Genomic DNA, 25,331 nt, shown 5'->3' with positions numbered 1-25,331 from the left:
ATTTTTTTATAGGGAGTTAGAAGAATTTAGTCTCTAGATTATACAGGTTTGCTGCCAAAGACTGCTGGACTTGGCAAGATTGGTGCTGTCATTTTGTATTAGTTTTTAACCATTAAGTATCAGAGCCCACACTTTAGAGGTATCAAAAATGCATTGCCTGTTCTTACCTGAAATTAGGAACAGCAGCAGCACCCTGCAAAAGCCATCTCATATGCCTTTGCAGAGCTGCTGAGCAGGGAAGTACTGAAGTTGGGATTTAAGATCGGAGCTGCTAAAGCCTCCCTACTTAAAATGTGGAGAAGTTGTAGAAAAAAAAAAGGAGTATCCTGCTCTGGAGTGTGCTGTTGAGGTGGTGCTGCACCAAGCTTGACAAGACTGGGATTTTGAGATGCTGCTCCTTTCAAACCATGTTTGTCCAGCTGAGTTCAGGAGCAAAACTGGCTAAGATCAGGGAAGATCACTGTAGCAGATATAGAGTTTTATAGCACTAACACAGCAGCAGCCAGATTATTTTGCTGGAAGTTTTTTTGTTTGTTTTATGTTTAATTTCTCTTTCAGCATTAGAATACATTATCAAAAGATGAAGAAAAATTGCACCAGTTTCAGAATATTCCTCATCTTACAGGAGGGGCACGAACCTAAGGGGAGAAGGAAGAACTGGGCTCAGGTTGAATTTGTTTTATTGAAGGGAGTATGCTCAGATGTACCCTTTCCCACCTGGACATGCAGCAGAGGCACACACATGTTGCTGTAACCTGCCTTCCCTGCATTGTCCCCAGACAGTCCTCCATAGCATGGCCTTCTCAACTCGCATGTACGTGGCTGTGAGGTTTGGTGCTATGCAGCTTGGTGGGCAAGGGTCATGTCCTGAAAGTGGCTCATGGGTCCACATAAGCTTGCCTGTTTTTACTAGTACATGGGAAATGCATTTGTGTTAACTGCTGAAGCTGCCTGGGAAGGGAAAGTGTACAAATGGCATGCCTCAGTAGTAATTACCAGCATCCTGTGGGATGGAAGGAACAGAGTGTTAAGGGATTGAAACAGTAATAATACACAGAGATGATAATGATTCCATTACACTGCAAATGTATCCATATAATAACTGCTGTTGTAGGAGGAGAAATGGGGATTTAAAGAAGGAAAATAGCTACAGCTTTTTATTTAGGAATAAATCATAATTTCTCAGCATGCCCAAAGTATTTTATAACCCATTCAATTAAAAACACAGTAAAAAAGAGCAGCTTTCTTCCCCAACTGTCTTATTTGGTACGTTGGATGCAGCAATGTTTCCAGGCTGAGGCTGCCTGGGAGCCTCCAGCGGCGGGAGACTTTGGGAAACACAGTCCTGCACCTGGTGTGAATGTATTGGGAAGGTTTCGCTTTTTTCCCAATTACTTTGCTGTATTCCCTCATCCTCCTTTTGGGGCAGAGGTATGAAGAAATCTATAAACTTTACAGATTCATAGGTTTTAAGGCTTAAAGGAACCACTGTGTCTCATGATCTTGCATTAACACTCCAAAAGCTAAGTTGGAATTAATTCCTGCTTAAACTAGATCATAATATAGGAATTATAGGAAACGAACAAAACTAAACAAATTAAGAACCCTGAAAAACCACTAAGCATGGCCAGGGCTATTTTAGCCATTTCCTATGATGAAAACCTGGTATATATTTGGTAAATTATTCCATGAGCTTTTGTCTCCCACTGCTAAAGAATGCTGCCTTCTCTGCCTCTCTGTATTTCTGGCTGCCTTCAATTTGACATTTTTATCCTTGCTAGCATCCCTGTGTACTTGATGAAGAACCCTTGATTATCCTGTATCGGCTTCCCAGGGGGCCACTCACAAACTGCTCAGGTACAGGTGTAAACAAAATACTTGATACCTGTCTGAACCAGCTTCAGAAGGACCGTGTAGGTCTTGTGCTGTTATACACCAGCACAATTTTGACTCCTGCATGGTGCTAGAGCCACCACTTCATCTGTCTGCTGGCTGGAAAAACAATGCCAGACCATGGCATGGAAGCATAAGCACCTAAAATTTGGCTCTCTTACTGCCTGCCTCATACTATTCTTCTTCTGTGAGAGTGAATATCAAGGAGCAGAATAAGCCTGGAAATGTGATGCTCTTTTTCTTTCTCCACATTTTATCTGCAGATGGATGTTAAAGTGCTTCTCACATATCTCTATCAGTTTGTCAGTCCCTCTTTTTGTAAATGAAGAGGGAAAAATCATATGCATCCACCGAAAGTCTTATGGAATAAAGTTTCTTCGTTACTATTCAGCAGGAATTCTCACTTTCTGAGGGGCTATTTCCCTGTATGCCTTTGTGAGCCTGTTTGTAGCTGGAGACATTCTCCAGCTGGCTATGTGCAATTTTGGAATCTTTTCTATACTATAAATGGGGTATTTTTATGCCTCACTTAAAAGCACTGAGGAAATAGTTTCCAGAGTGAGAAGCATGCAAAATATTTGTTACTTGTAATCCAAGCTTTTAGCTCATCCAGTAACACTAGAAAGCATGCTATGGAAGAGAGAGCAAAAGAACAGTCTGGCTTTCACTACCTTCCTTTGGGTAAGGGAATGGCAACAGAAGGAGGGTGAGTATGAAGGCCAAGGATCAAGGAGATAGCAGCCTTTGCCCTCAGCGGCCTGGCAGCCATCCCTGCTCACCAGTGCTGCTCAGCAACAACAAGCTGGTGCAGTGCATTTCCGAGACTGGCAGAGGAGAGGAATGCTTTTGGCAAAACTTCCATGGAAGGAGTGCAAAGGTTACCGTTCAGTTCATGGGCAGAAAGGCACTGCAGTGATGGGGGCTTGTTTATACGTGGTGTCTGCTGAGTTGCACTTTGCTGACAGTCAGTAATGGTCTTTGTTGTTACCTGTAATGATGTTCCTTCACTTCTGGATACATTTTTAGCCCAATTTCCCTCAGCCATTCAAGCATTTGGAGAGCCACGGGTTACTTCAGCATATTGTTTACTGACACTTCATGTCTTCAACAGCACAAATAATTTAATGAACTGTGACTTGAAATCAACATGCCTAGCAATTCTTCCTTCCTTTGCTGTTCCTGCAAGAACTCAAATCCTAGCTAAAGATACACATTACTGAGACCCATTATATAATTTCAGGGCATTTATTATTTATTTATTTACTTACTTTGCAAAGCAATTTCACCATGATCTGTTTCTGTGTGTCTGGGGTAATCCATTTTGTGTTAGCACAGCAAGAACTTAGACTGGCTGTGCAAAACACAGCAGCAAAACTATCAATTTTTCTGATGTTTTGTGTTATTAATGTGGAATACCAACTTTCTTAAAAATCAGATTCATATTTAGAGAGCTATAATGTCAGTTTCAGCAGGAAATATGATGTTTAATGTGTTTGTCATAAAGCACCCCAGATAGCCTGTACACCTGAAATACTGACAGACCCACTTTCCTCTATATTTAAGACCGCGTTTTATTTTAGCTTATCCAACTATTTTTTTCATTCTTGCATAGAAAAATAAGTATCACCTTCCCTTGTACATGCATCTTTTAGCATGGGTCCCTGCAAAGAACTGTGAGACAGCTGATGTTTACGACTGCATTCATTGCTATTCAGCAAAGTAGTATGTCTGAGCCAAAGCCCTTTGGTGTCAGTGGAAGGACTCCTACTGACTTCAGTGGGCTTTGAATCAGATCCTTGAGCAAATGTTTAACTTAAAATGGTGCACTTACATCTTATTTAGTTGAGTAGGCTAAATATTTTTAGAAGTGCTTTACGTCATCATGTCAATGTGTTCTTTTTCTCTGAGTGGGACAGTGAGATGAATTTCCCTGAAGATGGATATTCTTTGCTGACATTGCTGAGAATCAGAAGTGAAAAAAAGTATCATCTGAGATCTCTATATGTAACATTCCCTGCATGTTTCTAACTGGAAATATCCCATCATGCAAACACAAGTGAACACAAATGTTTTTAGTCATTTTATGTATTACTGTGTTATTGAAATTGTCAGGTCTTTTTGCTTTACTGAATGCATGTGCTTTAGTAATGGTGCTCACTTTGCATAATTCAGTTTATGTATGAGTATTCTGAATATCCAGTCTTGCAAGTCTGATGGGTTGGTGTGAGAGGTTTCTTCCCTTTAGTTACTAGTAGTAAAGGAAACATAATTAAATGTCTCCATATAATGATTTTTACGGCAGTACAGTTAAATCCAAATCCTACTAGTGCTAATGACATATTTAACAACATGGGAGGAGTGGGAGCAATAGGTGAAATTCAGACCTGGGCAGAAGGCCAGCCTAGAGTGCATCATCATATAAGCCCCCAGTTAAGACCTCAAAACAGGACTTAAGTGGGACTCCAGTGCTCTAAACCTTGTGCTGGCTTTCTGTAAGGTAGGAGGAAGAGTTCTTCCAGATTAATTATTCATGATAAATAATTCATTCTATTGATTTACCCTATTTTTCTTGTTTCCTTGAATTTATTTAATTGAAATTACTCATGTAATTTCTATGAATAATCATGGCCTGAGGATTTTTTCTGAACAGTTCACAGTAGACATTTCATATTCCACATTCAGAATGAGAGCCATGTCATTGAGTTGTAATTATGCACAGAGGTCATATATTTCTGCGCTTGCTCTTTGGTGAGCAGAAAAACCTGATTATTTTTTGGACACTCATGTGCTCCCAAAAGTTCTTTCCATTAAGTTAATTCCATGCAATGTCTGCAGGCAGTTGTCAACTGAACAAAGATTGTTTGATCACTCATTGGCTTTTGTACTGATCGTCTGGTTTCTAATAGACATGTAGTTAACCTTATATGCAGTATGTGCATATCTGTCTGGCTGTCAGTCAAGGTTCCGTCCCTTCTCAAATAATTGGAAACAGATTTGATGAAAGAAAGTTGGCATTAAAGATTTTTGTTCCCTGCTTCTTCTATAGAAATAACTGACTCAGAATTGCCCCAGCTAGAAGAACTGGCTTCATTCATTGTTTTTTATGAGAAAAATTCCTCGTCAGAATTTGGCTCAAAATTGAAAAGTTTTGTCTTGAATGCTCAGCTTCCTGTCAGTAGCAGGTAGGGAAACCTGCTGTTAAGCATTTGTCTTCTTGTTTGCAGGCTTCTTCAATATTCAGTGGTAACTATTGGGATAGCTCTCAGATAGAAAAAATGTTTTCAGATCAGACATTCACTTTTATCTGCAGGACTTTTTCAAGGTCTCTTTCATTCATATGATCAGTGCGAGTACTTCACTGTGTAAGTTACATGGGTGTGAATGAGGTTGTAGGACTGACGTCGTGGCTTCTGGTGTCGTAAGTGAAACTAGCTTATGGCTCATGAGGATAAGGCTTGCTCAGTAGAGTGCAGGCCAAGAAGCTGCCTTGAGTTGAAAGAAAAGAAGAAATTATGCTGAAAAGACAAGTCATTTATAAAAACAAACAAACAAACAAACAAAAAGCAAAAAAAAAAGGGGGGGGGGGGGGGAAGTTGATTTATCTACCTCTGAAAAGGAGAGTGTAGTATGTGAGAAAAATAACAAAAAACAGGGAAGCTGATGTAGCTTTTAGGAAGAGATGGCTTCTGTTCATGTTATAAAAAAGGTAACACTAAGAAAATGTGGACTTCTTTATTCACAAATAAAGGCTATTTTCTGCTATATTCAAAAATATTATCTTCTTTGATGTAGTCTTTCCCATATCACTTTAAGCAGAAACTTTGCTCTTTCTAAGCAGCAGCCATTTATCTGAAAACTACCCCATAGTATATATATAAATCCATATACACATTTGTGTGTGTGTGTGTGGACACCAGTAAGTTACAACTAACAACTCTGAAGTATGATGTATGACTCAAAGTCATGAACAAAAATTGACCAAACAATTAGAACTTAGCAGAATGGTGGTTGCATTCATATTTCCGGGAGGATCTCTTGAAATAAAGAATTCCATGCTGCAGGGAGGCCTTAAAATTAACATAGCATATAAAGTAGCTTTCAGAGTTGTTATTGCTCAAAACATCATACAATAGTACATCAAATCCTGACCTAGACATCAGTATTTAACCTATCTCCCTACGTCTTCATGGTGGCAAGATTTCAGCTGTGACTTCTGTTCTGAGGAGTTTATATCCTCACACATCTGAGCTTTCTAACTTGAAATCTTGTTGTTACTTTGGTACATTCAAGTGTTTGATTTTATATTTCAAGCTGGTAATGCTAATGCACTTGGAATTATATGGGGATAAGATTCCCAGCTTATCTTCCATTTGGCTATAAATTGTCCAGTGGATCTGTGTATCTCAAATATAAACATTGCAATGCTTTCTCTTCCAGAGTAGTCGTGGCCTTATGAAGTCTCTCTTCCCTTAGAAGAACTTCTTGTTAAATTTTAACATTTGGGGCTTTTTTTTTTTTACTAATACAAATAACTGTTCTTTTGACAGAAGAACATTGAAGAATTATTCTTAAAGGAACTAAGAGGTATGTAGATCAACTTTCCTTATGGGGGAACTTCAACTTGTCAGATGTTAACTGGGAGCACTACCCAAGCAGGTCCAGGAAATTCCTAAAACACCTTTATGACAACTCTCTGGTACAGGTACTAATGGATATGATCAGGAAACATGCCCTCCTAGATCTGATACTTGTGAACAGAGAAAGTCACATGGATGAAATGGCGATTAGTTCTCATCATGGGAATAATGGTAACAAAGTTGTCAAATTTAAAATACTTGGTGATAGGAGGAAAACTGCCACTAAAACCTCAACCCTGAACACAAGGAGAACAGATTTTAGGCTGCTCAAGGATCTAATTAGTAAGGTCCCTTAGGAAATCACTTTCATTGGAGGCATTGGAGGCATTGGAGTCCATCAGTTCTGGTCACTTTTTAAATATCACTTTCTGAGAGCCCAGGAAAAGACAATTCCAAAATGCTGGAAGTCAAGCAGGCAGGGCAGAAGGCCAGCCTGGCTGAACAGAGATCTTCTTCTAGAGCTCAGGTGGAAATAGGAAGTGAACGGCTGCTGGAAGCAAGGTCAGCCAAAATGGGAAGACCGCAGGGATGCTGTTTGCTTTTGTAGGGTGAAAATTTGTGCAGCCAAGGCTCAGTAAGAATTGAAACTGGACAGTACTGTGGAGAAAGTGAAAAAGTTTTGTTTTTGTTTTTGTTTTGTTTTGTTTTGTTTAAATATGTTAACAACAAAGAGAAGGCTAGAGAGAGTTCTGACTTGATGTGCATGATCATCTTACAAACAGGGACATAGACAAAGTAAAGATGTTTAATGATTTATTTGCATCTGTCTTCACTGCTTATGATAGACTCTGGGTCTCCAGATTTGGGGATCTTGATAACAGTAAATTGAACCTGAATCAACAGTGTGTCCAAGCAGCCAGGAAGGCCAGCTATACCTTGGGTGCCTGAAGCACAGCGTTGCTAGCAGGTTAAGGGAAGTAACTGTACCACTCTGTGCTGCACTGATGTGATCTCACCTTGAGTACTGTGTATGGTTTTGGGCACCACAGTACAAAAAGGACTTAAAGCTATTAGAGAACATCTAGAGGAGGGCTACAAAAATGATGAAGGGTCTAGAGGGGAATGTCTGTGGAGAATATGAAGTCCCTTGGTTTGTTTTGCAAATGAATTTAAAATGAGAAGTTTGTTCTTCAGGGCAAACTGTTTGTCATGAGGCTCTGTGCAACTGCATAGGTTTGCTGATCCAGAGCTGACTTCAGGATCAAAACAACATGATTTTGTGAGATTTGAAAATAAATGAAAATCTGAATATTTATTTATCCAAAGTTTTCAATAAAGAAATTAAATGGTATGATGCCTTCCAGTGCCTGTAGGGGGCCTACAGAAAAGCTGGGGAGGGACTTCTTACAAGGGCATTTACTTCAGGATGGGGGGAAATAGCTTTAAAATGGAAGAGGGTAGGTTTATACTAGGTATTAGAAAGAAATTCTTTACTTTGAGGGTGGTGAGACACTAGAACAGGTTACCTGGAGAAGTTGTAGGTGCCCCCTCCCTGGAGACATTCAAGGCCAAGCTAGATGGGGCTTTGAGCAACCTGGTATAGAGGGAGGCACCCCTGCCTATAGCAGGAGGGTTGAAACTAGATGATCTTAAGGGTCCCTTCCAACCCAAACCATTTGGTGATTCCGTGATTCCGATCAGCCCTGAGCAAAGGAAGCTGAGAGGAGGCCTCATGGCAGTTTTCAGCTTCCTCTTGAGAGGAAATGGAGGAGCAGATGCTGATTTCCTCTTACTGGTGACCAAAAATAGGACCTGAGGGAGTGGTATTAAACTGCAACAGGGGAGATCAGGTTGAATATCAAGAAAAGGTTCCTCACTGAGAGGGCAGTCAGAGACTGGAACAGCCTCCCAGGGGAAGTGATCATGACACAGAGCTTGCTGGAGTTAAAGAAGTTTGGGGATTATGCTCTCAGCCTGATATTTGCGTGGACCTATGTGGAACCAGGAGTTGGACTCGATGATCCTTATGGGTGCCTTCCAACTCAGGATAATTTATGTTCTGTGAACATCAACAGCTAATGGATGGCTTTTTGCAAATCACATCTTACACTAAAGTATCTCTAGCAAGATCAGGCTCAAAGGCAGATAGATGTATTGCACCCACAAATTTCTTCCCCCCAAAATGTTTTGTTGTTGTTGTTATTGTTTTTACTCTCTTTGTCATTGACTTACATATTCAACATTGTTCATATTTTGGTACTTCAGGAACATCTAACAATAGTATTCATGGCCCAAGCCCTCATTGTATTACCTTTACCTTTGGTTCTGCTTTTCTGTCTCTTTTTTCTATTGAATGTGAATATATATATATAAGAAAATGGTTGTGTCATTTTTGTTCAATACCTTAAAACCATGAAGTTTTAGAATTACGATTAGAATTGGAATTAGAATTAGAATTAGAATTAGAATTTAGAATTCTTTGAGGCCGACCACAAGCAGTGTCCCCCAGGGGTTGATCTTGGGACCAGTGCTCAACATCTTCATCGATAAGAGATGATGGCATCGAGTGCTCCCTCAGCAAGTTTGTGGATAACACCAAGATGAGTGGTGCAGTTGATACACTGGAAGGAAGGGAAGCATCCAGAGGGACCTGGACAGGCTGGAGAAGTGGGGCCATGGAAACCTAATGAGGTTCAATAAGGCCAAGTGCAGGGTGCTGCACTTCGGTCTGGGCAATCCCAGGTATTTATACAAACTGGGGGAAGATCTCCTTGAGAGCAGCCCTGTGGAGAAGGACTTGGGGGTCCTGGTGGACAAGAAGCTGGACATGAGTCAGCAGTGTGTGCTTGCAGCCCGGGAGGCCAGCTGTGTTCTGTGCTGCATTAAAAAAGGGGTGGCCAGCAGGGAGAGGGAGGTGATCGTCCCCCTCTGCTCGACTCTTGTGAGGCCCCATCTGCAGCGCTGCGGACCCCCAGCACAGGAAGGACGTGGAGCTCTGGGGGCAGTTTCAGTGGGGCACTGAGATGAGCAGAGGGCTGGAGCAGCTCTGCTGTGAGGAAAGGTTGAGGGAACTGGGCTTGTTGAGCTTGGAAAAGAGAAGGCTGCAGGGAGACCTCATTATGGCCTTCCAGTACTTGAAGGGAGCGTATAAACAGGAGGGGGAATGGCTGTTTGTGAGGGTGGAGAGTGTTGAACAAGGGGGAATGGTTTTAAACTGAGACAGGGGGGGTTTAGGTTGGATATTAGGAGGAAGTTTTTCATCAGACGGTGGTGAGGCACAGGAACAGGTTGCCCAAGGAGGCTGTGGCTGCCCCATCCCTGGAGGCATTCAAGGCCAGGCTGGATGTGGCTCTGGGCAGCCTGGTCTGCTGGTTGGTGACCTGCACACAGCAGGGGGTTGGAACTTGATGAGCACTGTGGTCCTTTTCAATCCAGGCCATTCTATGATTCTGTGATTCTATGATACTCTGAATTAGAATTGTACGAATACTGTATGTACAATCAGAATGATAGCACTTGCCAGGTAGTTTACAACGATATGGTAACGATTTCACTATTGCTTAACTCCATATGGAGGTGTACCATGATCCTCTGCAAGATAGTTGCAATTAAATTGACAAATTGTGTATCAGAACTTTTCTAGTATCATTTAAAAGAGCTGAAATACAGTGTTGCCAATTCCTGTCTCTATCCCCTAAAATGAGACTTAGGCTGGAAATGCAGTCAAGACCATTCTCTTTTGAGATGGCATGATGCACTGCTTTAAATACTGGTTAAGAATGTTAACACATTATCTGAAAGATATTTTTCCCACATGTAGGCAGCCTAGGATAGAGTCTTAGTAATAAATTTAATGAGTTTACAGGGAAGATACAGTATGCTTATGTGAATATTATAAAGATTGGTATTGTTGCAAACAGCGTATGATAAATGGTGCAATTTTATTTCCAAAGTTTAATCAATAGAGAGCTCTTTCATATTGTCATGTACTTTGCAAATAGATGCTTCTTTGGGCTGACAACAAAACATTTCTCACACCACATTGTGATGTGCTTATATTTAGGGTTTAATTAATCCGCTTTAGTGAATATCAAAAATTTTGATATTCCAAAAAATAAGTAGGAGCTATAAAACAATTATGCTTTGGGTGACATCCTGCTGCTCGCCTAGGTCATCTGGCTTTACAAAGTTTAAAAGGTCATAAAGTCTGCACTATGACAAGCACAAGAGCATGGGCTATGTGCAAAGTCATTCCCATCTATTGTAAACCATGACTGCTATTGCATACGAAATTGAGGAATGCTTTGAGGACTTATGATGGACTTTCGGGAGCGAATTTTGCTTTCAAATAGTAGTGGTCTGAAATGACCTTCACAACCACTGTAAGAAGGTGACAGCATTGCAGTGCAGCCTCCACACTAATTTTGGTAGTGAGGGAAGCTGCTTCTGCATGGGCACAAATGTCTACCTAGTCTGAAATGCCTGGGATGGTTCCTTCAGTGGGGCCCAGTATCAGAGCTGGTGCTCTTCAGGGAGGCTGGGAGGGACAGAGCATCTCTCACCCTTCTTTGATGGCATTTCAAACCAGCTCAGAAGATTCTGGGAAGATGCCCTGCTCATTTGGATGAGTTTGACTCTTGTTGAGGTGACTCCAATTGCTTTTGTTCTTGAAATATGAACTTCAGAGGAGCATTTCAAAAACATTTAAAGCCTGGACATGTCCATGAAGAGCTGTGGTGCCACCCCAGGTTGTCCTCCATCTTGCAGCAGCCTGCATAAATTTGTGCTGGCTCCACAAAACTGGTCCCAGGAAGCCTGGTTGGTACAATGGCTGTTAGCGATTTATTGGATGTGGCAGTGTGAGGACACACAGTATGAACTTACAGATAACCTTTGGTAGTGAACTCTCTCTCACTCTTTCTGATAAAAATATCATAATTGGAAACAAGGAGGCTGGAGGATTTCAGATGACTTGACCTGAATCTAATGGACTGCCACTGGCACTCATGCGCAGCCTCCAGAGATATCAGTGGGAGATCTGTGCCTGGCACCACTACAGCGTATGACCTGGCATCAGTCTGGATCCTGATCTCAGCACAGAAATTCCTTCAGAGGCATGCGGGGTTATGCCAGGCTGACATCTGTGTAAGATCAGGGTTTCTGTGTGCTCTGAATATTAGATGAGTTGTTATAGTCACGCACAAAGAAACAGCTCCTTGAAATTTTTCTTTTGTTAATACTTTCTGTTTCCAACAAGAAGATACTGTTCCAGCAACCAGATATTGCAGCTTCAGCAGTAGTTCCATTTATTTTTGTAAACACAAAAGATTCAAGAGAATAACCCAGAGAGAGCAAAGAGATTTTATTACTATGTGATAGTAGGACATATGTAGGGGAAGAGGCATACGTAAATATGTTCATATATGTATGAGCATGTGTTGTTTTCCTTGGTTGTCTCTAGCAAGTATGAATTTCTGTGATGCCTTTGTAAATATACCACAATGATCAATTATTTTGGATTCTTTGTGCTATATCTGCTTAGCTGAATAGCAGCTGACACTTTAATTGGGATGACTGAGTTGAGTGGATTTGCTTTTAGAATTGGACACTTTTCATTGTGAAGAGAGTACCACAGAATGACTCTTCTGTCTTTATCCTCATTTAGAACTACATTAAATCAGATCTGTGGTTTGTGGCAAAGGACATTCTCCATTGCATTTAAATGCATGGGAAAGGCTGGAGACTCACCATTTTTAAGATCAGTTATATGCTGAAAAGGAGACTTAACTGCAGTTGTTTTCCCTGTCTTTTCTCCCTGTTTTTCAGAGCCTTTATAATTATCTTCATCTCAGCTGGCATATTCATGTATGCTTTTCCCTTTATGGGAAAAATACCATGTGCTTTTAAGTTTATTAAAAACCATTTTGATAGAGAGATTCTTCTAATTATGATTTAAAACTAAAATGAACACAGTGCTGGGACATTGTGTTAATGTTTACGCATCAGATCTTTCTATATATTAATATGAGAAAGGCAGTTCATCTTTATTCATATTTAACTGAGTACATATTATTCATTTCTTGGGCACTAAAAAATAATTTGATTTTCAGTTGTTTCTGTTGTTTTTGAGAAGTAAAGCAATAAATAGTTTAGGGACATGTCAATAGAACATGTCTATGTTGAGGGAGGCGATTTTAACAACTAAGCTTTTTAGCTCCTGATAAATACCTGTTGTGGGCTTTCCTATAGATTCAGAACTGTAAATAACATACTTCCCTTCCCTTTCCTTTCCTTTTTTTTTTTTTTTTTTTTGTGTGTGTGTGTGTGTGTGTGTGGATAATAGTAGAGGTATTTTCCATGCCCACTCTTCTCACATCAGTATACATGAAGAAGAGAACATAATGTGGAAGGAAGAAATTATATTGCTCTTTTATATTGTTTATTTGAATTTATTTTGCAGATGCAGTTACATTTCAGGTCCTTCTCCTGCATGTCCTTCTCCCATTCTCTATGCTATGTTCACTTTGAGCCCTTGCCTCCTTATAAAGAGTTCTGTCAAGGCAATCCCAGATAACAATTAGAGACTAGAAAAAAACTAATTGAGAGCAACCCTTCAGAGAAGGACAGGAGATCCAGGTGGACAAACAGCTGGATCTCAGCCAGTGGTGTGGGCTTGCAGACTGAAAGACCAAAAATATCCTGGTCTGCCTGAACAGAGGGGTGGCAGCAGATTGTCCCCTTCTCCTCTGCCCTCATGAGGCTCCATTTGGAGTATTGTGTCCAAGTCAGGACACAATACAGGAAGGATACGGAGCTGTTGGAGTGGTCTTGAGGAGGGCCACTAAGATGATCAATGGTTTGGAGCACCACTCCTATGAAGGCTGAGGGAGTTGAGCTTGCTTTGTCTAGGGAAGAGAAGGCTCTGGGGAGACCTCACTGTGACCTTCCAGTACTTGAAGGAAGCTTACAAGCAGAAGGGGAATTGACTTTTTACATGGTCTAATAGTAATAGTACAAGGGGAAATGGTTTTAAACAGAAAAAGCAAAGGTTTAGGTTAGAAGTTAAGAAGAATTTCTCTACTCAGAGGATGGTGAGGTGCTGGAACAAGTTGCCCAGAGAGGTTGTCGATGCTCCATTCCTGGAGGCATTCAAGGCCAGGTTGGACAGGGCTTTGGCAACCCTGCCCACGCGTGGAGGGTTGGAACTCAATGATACTTATGGTCCCGTCCAACTTAAGCCATTCTATCATTCTGTTAATCTTTTCTCTAAACTCTTATCAATAATTCAGGCATGCAGTGGATGAAGAAGATTGACTGTAATTTCAACAAGCATATATTTCTTATTCTACTGAAATTCCTTGCTCTTTGTTAGATTGAGGGACTTTTCTGTGACTTCTTTACTGTTGCTATCCAACACACTTCAGCCTTGAAAAAGCAGAATTATGATGTTTTGAATGGATTGCAAGGTTTTCTTGATCCTCTATTTTTTTCTATTTCTATGATCTCAATTCAGTTCTAGGTTTAGATCTGTCATTCTGAATGTAAAATGCCTGACAAAAGCATGACTGAATAGAGACTGACAAAATATACTTCTGATCAATCATATTACAAAAAAATTTAGCCAAACTGGAAGAGGCACAGAGGAGGGACTGCAAAAGAAAAGAAAAAGGGAACAACTCCTTTGTAGGAGCATGTTTTGGAAGTCCCTGCACTGACAGAAATAATTGAAGGGTGAAACTGGAAGCCACACCAGTTCAAAACAGTGCTGAAACTAATTGTCCTGGTATGATGCAGAGGTGAACTGTTATCTCTGTGATGTTTATGAGTTGTGCAGAAGGTCAGCCACATTTCTCTATCCTTTGTACATATTGGACTGTTGAAAACCAGGGAATACCTAAGCTGTTCTTGGCCCTGGTAGCAGTGTAACTCAGTCTTTTGCCATAAGCCTCATGTACTTCTGTGCTAGGGACTCTGCAAATCATGATATGGTCATCCTCAACTGGGCAAAGGCAAGTGAACAAGAGCTTATATGGCAACATAGGTTTTTGTGGTGCTACATTTGCATGATCACCCTTAGGTTTCAGAGCTAATGGTTGACTTGAGATTATGAACAAATGACATTCAGTGAGTCGGGCTTAGCTTCAGAAACTGTCTTGACCACTGCTATAGCCAGGAGTTTTGCACTTCCTTCCAGCCTATATTTTGCAAGCACAGATTCAGTGTGCCAAAGTGATCAGCTTTGCTTTGGATCTTTAACAGAGGCAGATGCTGAGTACCTACACAGAGTTTGCAGACAGCATCAATGTGTGGTTTTGCTACAGCATTTCACTCACACTTAAGCATTTCACACCAGACATCATCTAAGATTTCTTTCTATAGATAATTTCAACAGTATTTCATTTGACATATCTTCAGCATCCAGCAACACGTTGAAAGTTTATGCATTTCAGCCAACTCATACAGTACTGTCAAGGTTTGGAAATCTTGCTTGCATAGCTTTGATAGCCATGCCAAAGCAAATGGGCATCACATCACCTGACACAAACTGGTGCAAAAAGATTACCTGGGGGTACAAAGCAGTGAGGTAGAGACATTCACTTCTAAATAGTGGCTTTCAACAGAAGCTGAGTTATGGTTTCTTTCCATGGCTTTGAAACTCAGCAAAACAGACTGCCAGTCTGATTTGACACTTAATATGATACTACTAGTGGTATCACCACAGTGCCTAGGAACCTTGAATATAGTTTGCTTCAGGCATAGGAAAACACAGAAGATGGTTATTGCCTTAACTGTAACTATGAAGTGAAATAGAGATTATTATCAATATTAAAACAGCCTCCAAAGAGGGGAGGGAAGGAAGGGAGGAGGAGGGGAGGAGAATAAAAGAAAAAAGAAAGCAAAAACATTCTGCTCTGAAATATATACTTGTTTTTGCAGATGTTGGAAAACAAGGTGTTTGGATTCATGCAAGAAACTGCATGATAATGAGTCACTTTTACAAAAAGAAAGTCAAGATGCTTTGTGTAATTGCTCAGTATCAGAGGAAAGCGATTTTAACAGCTTAGCAAGTTACAGATGTAAACCTTTCCTTTTCTGGTATCTCCCAAATGTAGTATGTTAGTGCTGCTAACAGGCAAAATGCCATCCAAGTAGATGAGCTGAGGTAGGCAGCCAAAATACCATGGTTCATCAGATGTTTCTGTTGAGGTCAGGGCTCATGAAAGGCAAAGAAACAGAGGTACCATGACCTGAACTTCTGGGGTTGCCACATGCTAATTGGATAGACTGTCTGCCTTAGTGCTAACTGGAGTTAATGAACAAGATAAAAATTAGCTCCATGAAGATAAATTTGTAGTGTGAGAGAATTCATCATGAAATTAAGAGTCACTGAAAAACAGAATAAGCAGAGCATTAATGGTATGGAGCTGTGTGTAAATGTGTAGAGAGACAAGATCCTGAACAACACACTGAATCTGAACAGTTTGCCATCCAGTTAAAAGAATATTAAAGAATATAATTTCTGTTTCTGCTCAGTAAGGAGCAGAGGAAGCAAGACTCCTGCAACTAACCTACAGCCTAGCTAGCTATTCCTTCAGGCAGCACCTCAAGTTCTGAATTCACATTTAGACCCTCACTGGGATGAATCAGTCTGGAGCAGAAGAGGCTCAGGGGAGACCTCACTGCTCTCTACAGCTACCTGAAAGGAGGCTGTAGCAAGGTTGAATTTGGTCTCTTTTCTCAGGTAACAACAATAGGACAGGAGCTAATGGCCTTAAGTTATGCCAGGGCAGGTTCAGCTTAGATACTAGGAAAGATTTCTTCTCAGAAAGAGTGATGAGGTATTGGAAGTGGTAGAGTCACAGTCTCTGGAAGAGTTCAAGAAATGTGGAGATGTGGTCCTGAGGGACATAATTTAGTGGTTATGGCAGTGATGTGCTGATGATTGGCTAGATGATCTTAATGATTTTTCTAATCTTAGTGACTCTATGATATGTTAAAATTCCTCCCTCAGTTTCTCCAGAAATGTTCCCACACTCCTAAACATACTATAGGATTTCCTAGTTGCTGCTTTGAAATCTTTTCAGAGATCTGGAGGGAATTAGCATATCACCATGAAAATGTCTTACAGCTAATGTCTACAGGCCATCTTGAAGGCCTCCCTTAGTCAATAAGGCTTGAAACTTATGAATCTTGTGAACGGCTAAAATACTTATGTCTTGATAATTGTCTTCCTGCAGTCATTTTTTTTCTAGTTCCTTTCTTTCTACTCAGTACTATTTAAGGCAGTTGCATGCACACATACCTCCTACAGACACGACTTCCCTTCTGCTCATAGGAAAAGAAATGATTTCCTGAAATTTGCAGCCTGTATGATCTGTTTCCATGTGTTACACTTTTACAACACCGAATTGATCAGCAAGATAAAGCCAGAGAAGCCAGAAACTGCTGCTTTCAGCTGCAAGATACTCTGGCATGATCTAAGATGACACAGAAGCCCTCTGGGAATTTCCAAGGTCTATGTTACACAGGAAGTGCACACCATCCTTTTAAAGGCAGCAGCTTGCTTACACAGAAGATGAGAGCTGAAAGCTGGATAAGACTAAATGAGATCTACCAGGAGCATTTCATACTGCTCTTGTGTTCTGCTACTTCATTAACATGCTAGGTGCAGCTTAGTACCATGGTCCTTGGTAGCCTGCAAGCATCAGACTTCTTTCAGCTGTCTGCCTCATCTATTTCTCCCTGACCAGGCATTCCGTGGCAGACAACCACCACAGTGCAACTCATCTTGGGCTGCCCTCTAATGCTGACCCATAAGATATCAGCTGGCTCACTGTATGATGGCTCCATACACCCCAAATGCTTACTTATATATCAAGGGCAGCTCCTCGTCCCAGCCTGTCCTTCCAGAAAGCTAGATTCATCCTGGCAGCCCTCCCAAAGCTGAATTTTCTGCCTCTCAGAATTAGTGTACCACATTGCTGTGATGGCAATTGTGGCCCTGCTCAGTACCTCTAATTCTTCTTGTCTGTTCCCATGATGCACATAATTGTACAGGCACTTATTGTAACCCTTTACAAACCAGTACAATCACGCAGTAAGGTGCTGCATCCTGCCCAGTGTCTGTTGTTGCAGCCCTACCAACTCCTACCAGCTGTATTTATTTTCTATTTTTTTTCTTACTGTGCAGAAAAATTTTTCATAATTTCCCTTTTATCTTCAGGTGAGACAGGCTGTCCTGCAATATGCTATGGAGCTGACATCCTTTCTTTCTCACATCACCAGTCTAAATGCTGGGCAGGTAGGAAAAAATGTGAAAAGGGAGAAAGCTGTGCTCTTCTGTTTCCTTTCTTCAGTTTTTTTTTTCTTTTTTTTTTTTTTTTTTTTTTTTTTTTTTTTCTATTACAAATGTGAGTAAAACCCTCCAGGTCTCAACTAGCTAAACCAAGAAAGCTGAAGATAACCTGTGTAAATGGCAGGGAGAAGATTTTGCTCAGGATGGGCTCAAATGATACGTATCAGCTCTTCTCTCTCTTCTCATAAAGCAAACAAGTCTTGCATGCCTTCCACACCATTGTTTGGGCCAAGAACACAATGTTTAATAGCCAATTATTTTATACTCTAAGGAAGTTTTGGGAAAGAAGCTCCTGGAAAGAATTAACTTATTGCAGGAAATGAAACTATCCCATATATAGTCCCATATATATATCCCATATATTATAGTGTCCTATCCCATTACAAAGCTTAATTTATTGCTGTAAAAAAAACATTTTCAGATGAAGCACAGAAGCATAATAGTTGTCCCTGATTTTTCTTATCTTTCTTTTTTAATATATTTTTTTATTTTTTATTTTTCACCAGAACTGAGTGTTACCCACAGTATCAAGGCAAAATTCAAGATAGGTAATTAAATTCTGTTTACTGAATATTCTCTTTAATACAATCTGCTATTCCTGTGAGTACTTTAAAAATCATGGAATGGTTTGGGTTGGAAGGGACCTTTAAGAACATCTAGTTCCAACCCCCCTGCTATAGGCAGGGACACTTCCCTCTAGACTCCTGCTCACTGCCCCATCCAGCGTGGCCTTGAATGCTTCCGGGGTTGGGGGGAGGTGTAAGAGATTATTCTTTTGCCTCAAAATTTGTCTCAAAAATTGCCTCTTTTGCCTTCATTGTCTCAAAGCCTGCTGATGAACAAGTCCAAGCAAGTCCTGGCCAAGGGTTGAGCAATCCTTTGTCTGGAGAACACTGTTGGACAAGTCCTGGGCAAGGGCTGCGAAATCCTATGCTTGAGGGACACAGATGGACAAGGCCAGGGGCAACAAGAGATAAACTGCAGATTAATGGTTGGGAAGCAGTCTTTTCTGTGGACTTATCTTGAGGGAGATGGCCATCTCAGGAGGTGCTGTGCATGACTCTTACCCAAGGGCCCAGGAATGTCACAATGGCAGAAGATAAAAGGGGATAAAAAGGGGACCTACAACCATGATATTAGATTTTCTGGCAACAGATTTCTTATGAAATGAGGTCTTTTCATGAGACATGAGAAGACTCACGTCCTGCCTCTCTCCCTCCTGGACATACTCTTTTTCTGCACCTTCTTGTTGCCTAAGGCCGGCCATGCTGCTGTTGGTCTCTCCCAAAAGGTTTCTGACAACAGATTCCTCATGACCTGAGACCTGCACATGGAACAAGAACAAAGATGTCTGCCATCAGATTCCTCACTACGGAATACCCACATGCTGATGGACTCTCCTGGGCCTGCTACCTGAGTCCTGCTGCTTCCTCCCAGACTTACCCTGTGGCTTCTTCCTGCTCCTGCTTGCAGCCCAAGGCTGGCCATGCTGCTGTGCTTTGCCCTCAGAGCATCAGGACAGCATGCAAGGGGACAGCATGCAACAGGGCTGCTGCTGGATCCTGGTGGTTACTATCCCCGCTTTATGTAATTCTTGTTTCTTTCTTATCTTTTCTATCGCCCTCCTTCCCTTCCCCATCTCCCTGATTAGGATTTATAATAAACTGGTCGGACCAACATTTGAACCGTTGTTTCTTAATCTCACACCAGGTATACAGACATCAAAGAACCTCCTCTCCCTCCTACAAATTGGAGCAAGACGAGGGGGCATCCACAACCTCACTGGGCAGTGTCTTACCACCCTCACAGTAAAGAATTTCTTCCTAATATCTGGTCTACACCTTCCCTCTTTCAGTTTAAAGCCCATTCCCCTCACCCTATCACTGTATGCCCCTATAAAAAGTCCCTACCCAGCTTTCCTGTAGGGCCCTTCAGGTACTGGAAGGCCACTTTAAGGTCTCCATGGAGCTTTCTCTTCTTCAGGGTGAGGAGCCCAAGCTCTCTCAGCCTGTCCCCATAGGGGAGTTGCTCCAGCTTTGCTATAACATATATATTTTTATGTTGTGAAGAGATTGGTTTGCTATAACTTCTTAGCCACCCAAACTTTGAAGCCTGTTGAAATTACCCTTGACATTCAAAACCAGAAAGTGCAGCTCCAGATGTAGCATCTAAAGCTATATTTCGCATGCTTCATTTTGGTTGTCTAAATTCTTTTTTGGGTATGATTCACACAGACTCAACCTGCATACAAAGTAGGTCAGGTTCTGCTGAGTAGCAGAAGTAAACAAAATTATTTTCATTGCAAAAGCAAGTACTATCTAAAACTATTTTTATTAACATGGACTAGGCAGTGAATAAATCCAATTTGTGCATTAAGGGACATTTTACACATGCAAAAACACAATCATGAAAAAGAAAAACTGAAAGATAGTCTGAGATATGCAGTCTGGAAAAGCAATTCAGAATAGATGAGTCACAGAATAAATTATTGTGTTTTTTTTTTTTAATTTACTCATGCTGCTTTAATTTATTATTATTTATTCATTTGATAGATGGCATTTAATTTCGGAATGAGAGCTTCAGGATGAGTGCTTGATTCTAATGGTGAACATTTTTTCTGGGGCAGAACGCCAATGCGCCACAACCATGTCCCAGTTATGCCCTCCAAGCTCTATGTAAGTGGCCTGCTGCAGTCCTTGGAGTATGTTTTACACAGGAAGCTCAAAGCCTAATGAAGGCCTGCAGCTTGCTCACTGGAGCAAGGGAAAGATGGCTTTCCCAATCTCCATTCTTTTAAGCAAGAAAACCAAATAACTGGATTACTGGCCCTCCCACTGTGCTCAAATGTTTCGAAATCCCATTGTAGTGGACTTCTGGGACAAAAATTAAAATAATAAAGAGATCAAATGTATTGATTAGGTCTCATATTCTATACAGGCATAGTAGTATGCCTGTTACTTGACTAAGTGGAATGGCTGTGACTGGGCTTCAAACAGCTAAATAAATGTAAGACATCTGCTACTAGGCTGCCTGTATGATAAAACAATACAGCAAAAAAGGCCCATTCACATCAATCTACAAGAGAACAAATTACTGCAGGCTCTCCTCAATTATTTTTGTTTCTGAAACAGAGAATTAAAGCAAACAGATAAATTTGTTGCAGGTTAAAATTAAAATTACCTGAGGATATTATATACAGAATGTGAAACACTGGGGCTGATAATACAGCCCAATTTTTATTTCTACTTTTACTTTCATACCCATTGACTTGAATTTCCTGCTCTCTTTCTGCTTTTGCATGCACATATGTCTTACATATTTACCTGGGGCTCTAGTTCTATTTGTTGCACTGTGTTCATAAAGAAATAATATCAAATAAGACAGAGCAGCTTCGTAACATATTTTAGGCGATTTTTTTAATTGACAGTAGGCTGCATTGTCACACACATCATGATCCAAATACTTGGAGGCAAATCATTCAAATGTGCAAAATAAACAAGTTCACATGATGCTATTGCTGAGGTAAATCCCTATTTTTGGCACAGAAGGAAACTTTTCAGACAGGGACTTGATGCTTACTTTTTATGTTAGGGTGGCTTTTCTACATCTACAGGGTTCTTGTTATTACCCTTTCGTACTTAAGATGTATCTACAGAACAATTAACAGCAATTGAAAAAGGCCATCATCATGATGGTGTGTGCATTTTTCCCTCTCCACCAGTTTGGTGAATACAGGCTTCACAGGGATAGAGTCTATAACGTCAGGTGACAGAAGTTCAAGTGAATTTCTTTGCTGTCCAAATATCTGATTAGAAATGGTAGATAGAAAACCTCAAAAATTTGCTGATCACATACCCATTAAATTAAAAGTTGAGATACATTTTTGTAGCTTTTTGAGATCTTAGTGCATGGTTTAGAGCATTAATGGCTTAGAGTACTGATAAGGTATTAATAAATACATAAGGGACGTGACACTTAACCACATGAACAGCATGTCTGAATTAAGAAAAAAGATTGATAAACAATGCATTCCATTAGTTCTCTCTTCTACAATTAATAAACTTCCTACTCATTAGGTTATTAGATGGCATTCCTCATCTTGCAAATAGAAGCCATAATTCAGTTTTTCCAGAGCTGCACATTCTTTAAGGATGCAGACTAAATTAAAAGAGTACATTTTGTCAATAAAGCTTCTGTTTGGTGGGAGAAAGAGGAGGCAGTGAAGAAAAATAATATGACACACAAGCCACTTTTTGTGTCAGATGTCATCTATTTGCTTCAATATTGCATTTATTGTATTTATATATTCACTAAATGATTATTATGGAAAGCCCATCGTTAATCACTGCATTTTATTTTAAATGTTTCACATTTTCCTGCAGACTTTTGCACTGGTGAATCTTCGATGTTATCTTGAACAGTAAACTGTCCTTTTTGCAATGAATCCCTGAAAATCTTTTAGCTCATTTACTGAAAGACAAAGGCTTTCTTCTCCGAGCACTGGGAAAGGTGCAGAAGCTAACAAAAACCTTTTTTATTCTGCAGTCCTAAACCAAAAATACTCATTGCTTCCTCAGCCAGAAAAGCCCAACACAGAGGCAGGTAGCAAACCCTTCAGCTATAAATGTTATATGGGACTAATTTCTGTCCTAAACCCACTTTTCAAAATGATCTTCTCATCTGGGCTTGAAGTGAGTTTGTGTGCTCCAAGTATAATTTATAGTATCTATCTGAAAGATAGTGCACCCTAAAGAAAAAATTCTTGATCACGGTGTGCAATAGAGCAGCTGGGGCTCTTTGAAGCTTGCAGTGATTTAAATCACTGCTGTCCAGAAAGCAATCAAGATGAAGTCAAGATGAGGAAGAAGGCACAGGCTACCATTTGCTTTCCCAGCCTGGCATCTCTCTGCATTCTCACTGTGGATTCCAATGGGTTGTAACTAGGTTCCCCCAATGGAAAATTCTTTGTGAGTAGGAGGCCTGGGTGAAAACTGGGGGACTTTGACAAGGAGGCCATGTGGCATCAGCTCCCATGCCCCCCAGGCCTCAACACATTTAGTTCAGGGGTGGGGGACAGGCCCTGCAGAGTACCCCAGTGCTTTGTGAAGGAGCTGCTCTAGCCCCAGGGAGGCTCAGAGCCTGTCTTCTTCCTGCATTCCCTTTTCCCCACGTTCTCATTAAATGTTGTGTGCCTTTTCCCAGCCATGAGCAGTCATAATTTGCACCACAGTGAAAAAAAATATTCGCCCTGCGACTGTCTCTGTGGGAATTAGATGATTCAATTTGCTGCAAGCATGCTAGCAATTAAGCATCACCTATATATGGGAACTGATGCTTAGTCAGTGTCAGTCTGAGTAAGGAGAGGAATGAAACAGATTAGCACAGGAGTAGTCAAGTCTGGATGCTATTAGAGGGATGGATAAAATTTTAACAGGACCAGATATATCTAAAACACCATTAATGTTGAATTTCCACACTTGAATATCACCCAGTACTTCTTTTCATTAAATTTTTTCAACAAATACACAGGTGACTGTTATCAATGAAAGACATAGTAGTATCACCGTAAACCTTTTTTTTTTTTAAATGAAGAGTTGTAAGAAGGTGCTTTGACAACAATATAATGGGGTTACTCTTTGTAGCAGTTACAGACTGAGTTATAAAGGAGAAATCAGTAAAAAAGATGATATTTTTAAAAATGGAAAGCCTAATAAATGACAGGGGAGACAAAAGTTTCTAACCGGTTTTATTTCCGGAAATCAGTCAGAACAGCTGTCACTCAGAGCAACCTATCTTTGCTGAAGATGCAGTTAGCATACATTCATAGTATACATTCTGCAACAGTACTTGAGATAAATAGAAATTTATGCAGCTATTGCTGCTTTCTCTTGGTCTCATCTCCATCTAAACTTGAACCTCCCTTAGAATATATCCTGACTTCACAATATGTGAACCATGCTGCCTAGGCTGTGTTACTACCTCCAGCTAACTTCCGAAGCACATAGAAGTGTGCCCTCACATCCATGACAGTGATCTAGATACGCTGATATTAAAATATTTATAAAATTGGATCAATCTAGATAGCCAGATAGTTAAATATTCCTATTCTAATGGAATTCCTTAATCTACTGTCACTCTTTAATGTGACTGTAGTTGTATAATTTGATGAGCCATTTGTAAGTTTAGTACATAATACATGAAAATTACCAGTGATCTGAAAAAAATGGAGATCTTCATGAGAGTTAGAAAAGTAGAATGGGAGCTGTGAGGGTTCTGGCCACAGAAAAAAAATTAATCACTGGCAGCTGGAGCCTAGCCTCTGAACTTGTAGCAAAGAATAACTTCATTGATGAGCTGACACCTCCTTAAGTGGATTTTGTCTGCTCTCTTTGTGCTTTTGTTTTATGCAAAAAGCAAACAATAAAAAAAAAATAATCCATAATTACCTTTATGATTGTTGCTTTTTTATCTGGAAAAGTTTTCATGAGAAAGTTCAACTTATAGATGTTATGTTTTGTACTAATTATGCAATTTCTTTTTTTCTTCTGCAGGCTGTTCCTTTTTTCTTTCACTCTGGGATTAGGACATAGTATCCATGAATAGTGCTGCCTCACTTTAATCTTTTCTTCTTTTTTTTTTTTTTTTTTTTTTTGGTAATTCAAATCAATTATTGGCTACTATAGAATTTATATTCCATAGTCAGAACTAGAATAGACATTTAAGAGCTGCATGCTGTTTCTATAGTTCCAGAACTGTGATACACATGCACAGCCTTTCTAATAAAACGTATGCTGTTTCATCAGGAAGACAGCTTATGATTCAAAACAATACATTCGACTACATGAGTGGTTAGGTCACATTAGCAGCTTGAGCATGCATTGTTGCTTATTGTTACCCAGAAAATAAAACAACAAAGCTAGCTGAGATCAGCATTCATTCCTGGCATGCTGGCTATCCTTGCATGCTAATTGTTTTTGTTTTGGAGGTCTATCATGAGCTGCTGTGGTAATTGAGGTTTTTTTCCTTCAGTTTTTTTTCTTGTGGCAGACGAGGCACAGAGTTGTAGAACATGCTTATAACCTTTCATACCACCATAACAACCTCTTGGTCACATGTACTAGCCAGGTGCCTCGTGCATGTTTACGTCTGGCACAAGTAGCTGCACAAGTAGCTGCCGAGCTCGTTTACTCATTTGCAAGGTCTTTCTTTGTCCCGCATTCTCTTTTTTTTTTCCTACTGAGTGGATAAATTGCAAGTCCTGGAGCTGCTCATGTTAAACTGTAATTCTTGCCCATAAGACCTACAGATAACTGAAAACTGAATGATCTATTTCTCAGAAGAGTGACAGCTTCTTTTATCATTCTCTCCTTCTTGCAAACAATAAACCATTGCTATCTACTATGAAGATGGGCATGCTGGCCATACTGAGGTATTTTCTTGTGTCTTCAATGTACTTTTGTTTGTGCTGTGGGGCTCCTCACAAATCACACAAGCAGGTGCAGCTG

General features: G+C 40.3%; 1 protein-coding gene across 1 annotated transcript in view; it reads right to left on the bottom strand.

Moving 5' to 3' along the window:
- LOC128076149 (maternal embryonic leucine zipper kinase-like) overlaps positions 1 to 25,331 on the bottom strand; it is a 226,301-nt gene that overhangs the window by 32,688 nt on the left and 168,282 nt on the right. The gene's annotated exons all lie outside the window — the stretch shown is intronic.

The sequence above is a fragment of the Tympanuchus pallidicinctus genome, unplaced genomic scaffold, assembly GCF_026119805.1.
Source record: "Tympanuchus pallidicinctus isolate F22 unplaced genomic scaffold, pur_lepc_1.0 scaffold13, whole genome shotgun sequence".
Lineage (NCBI taxonomy): Eukaryota > Metazoa > Chordata > Aves > Galliformes > Phasianidae > Tympanuchus > Tympanuchus pallidicinctus.
Note: the sequence above shows the minus strand (reverse complement) of the source record. Positions and strands in the feature narration are given on the sequence as shown.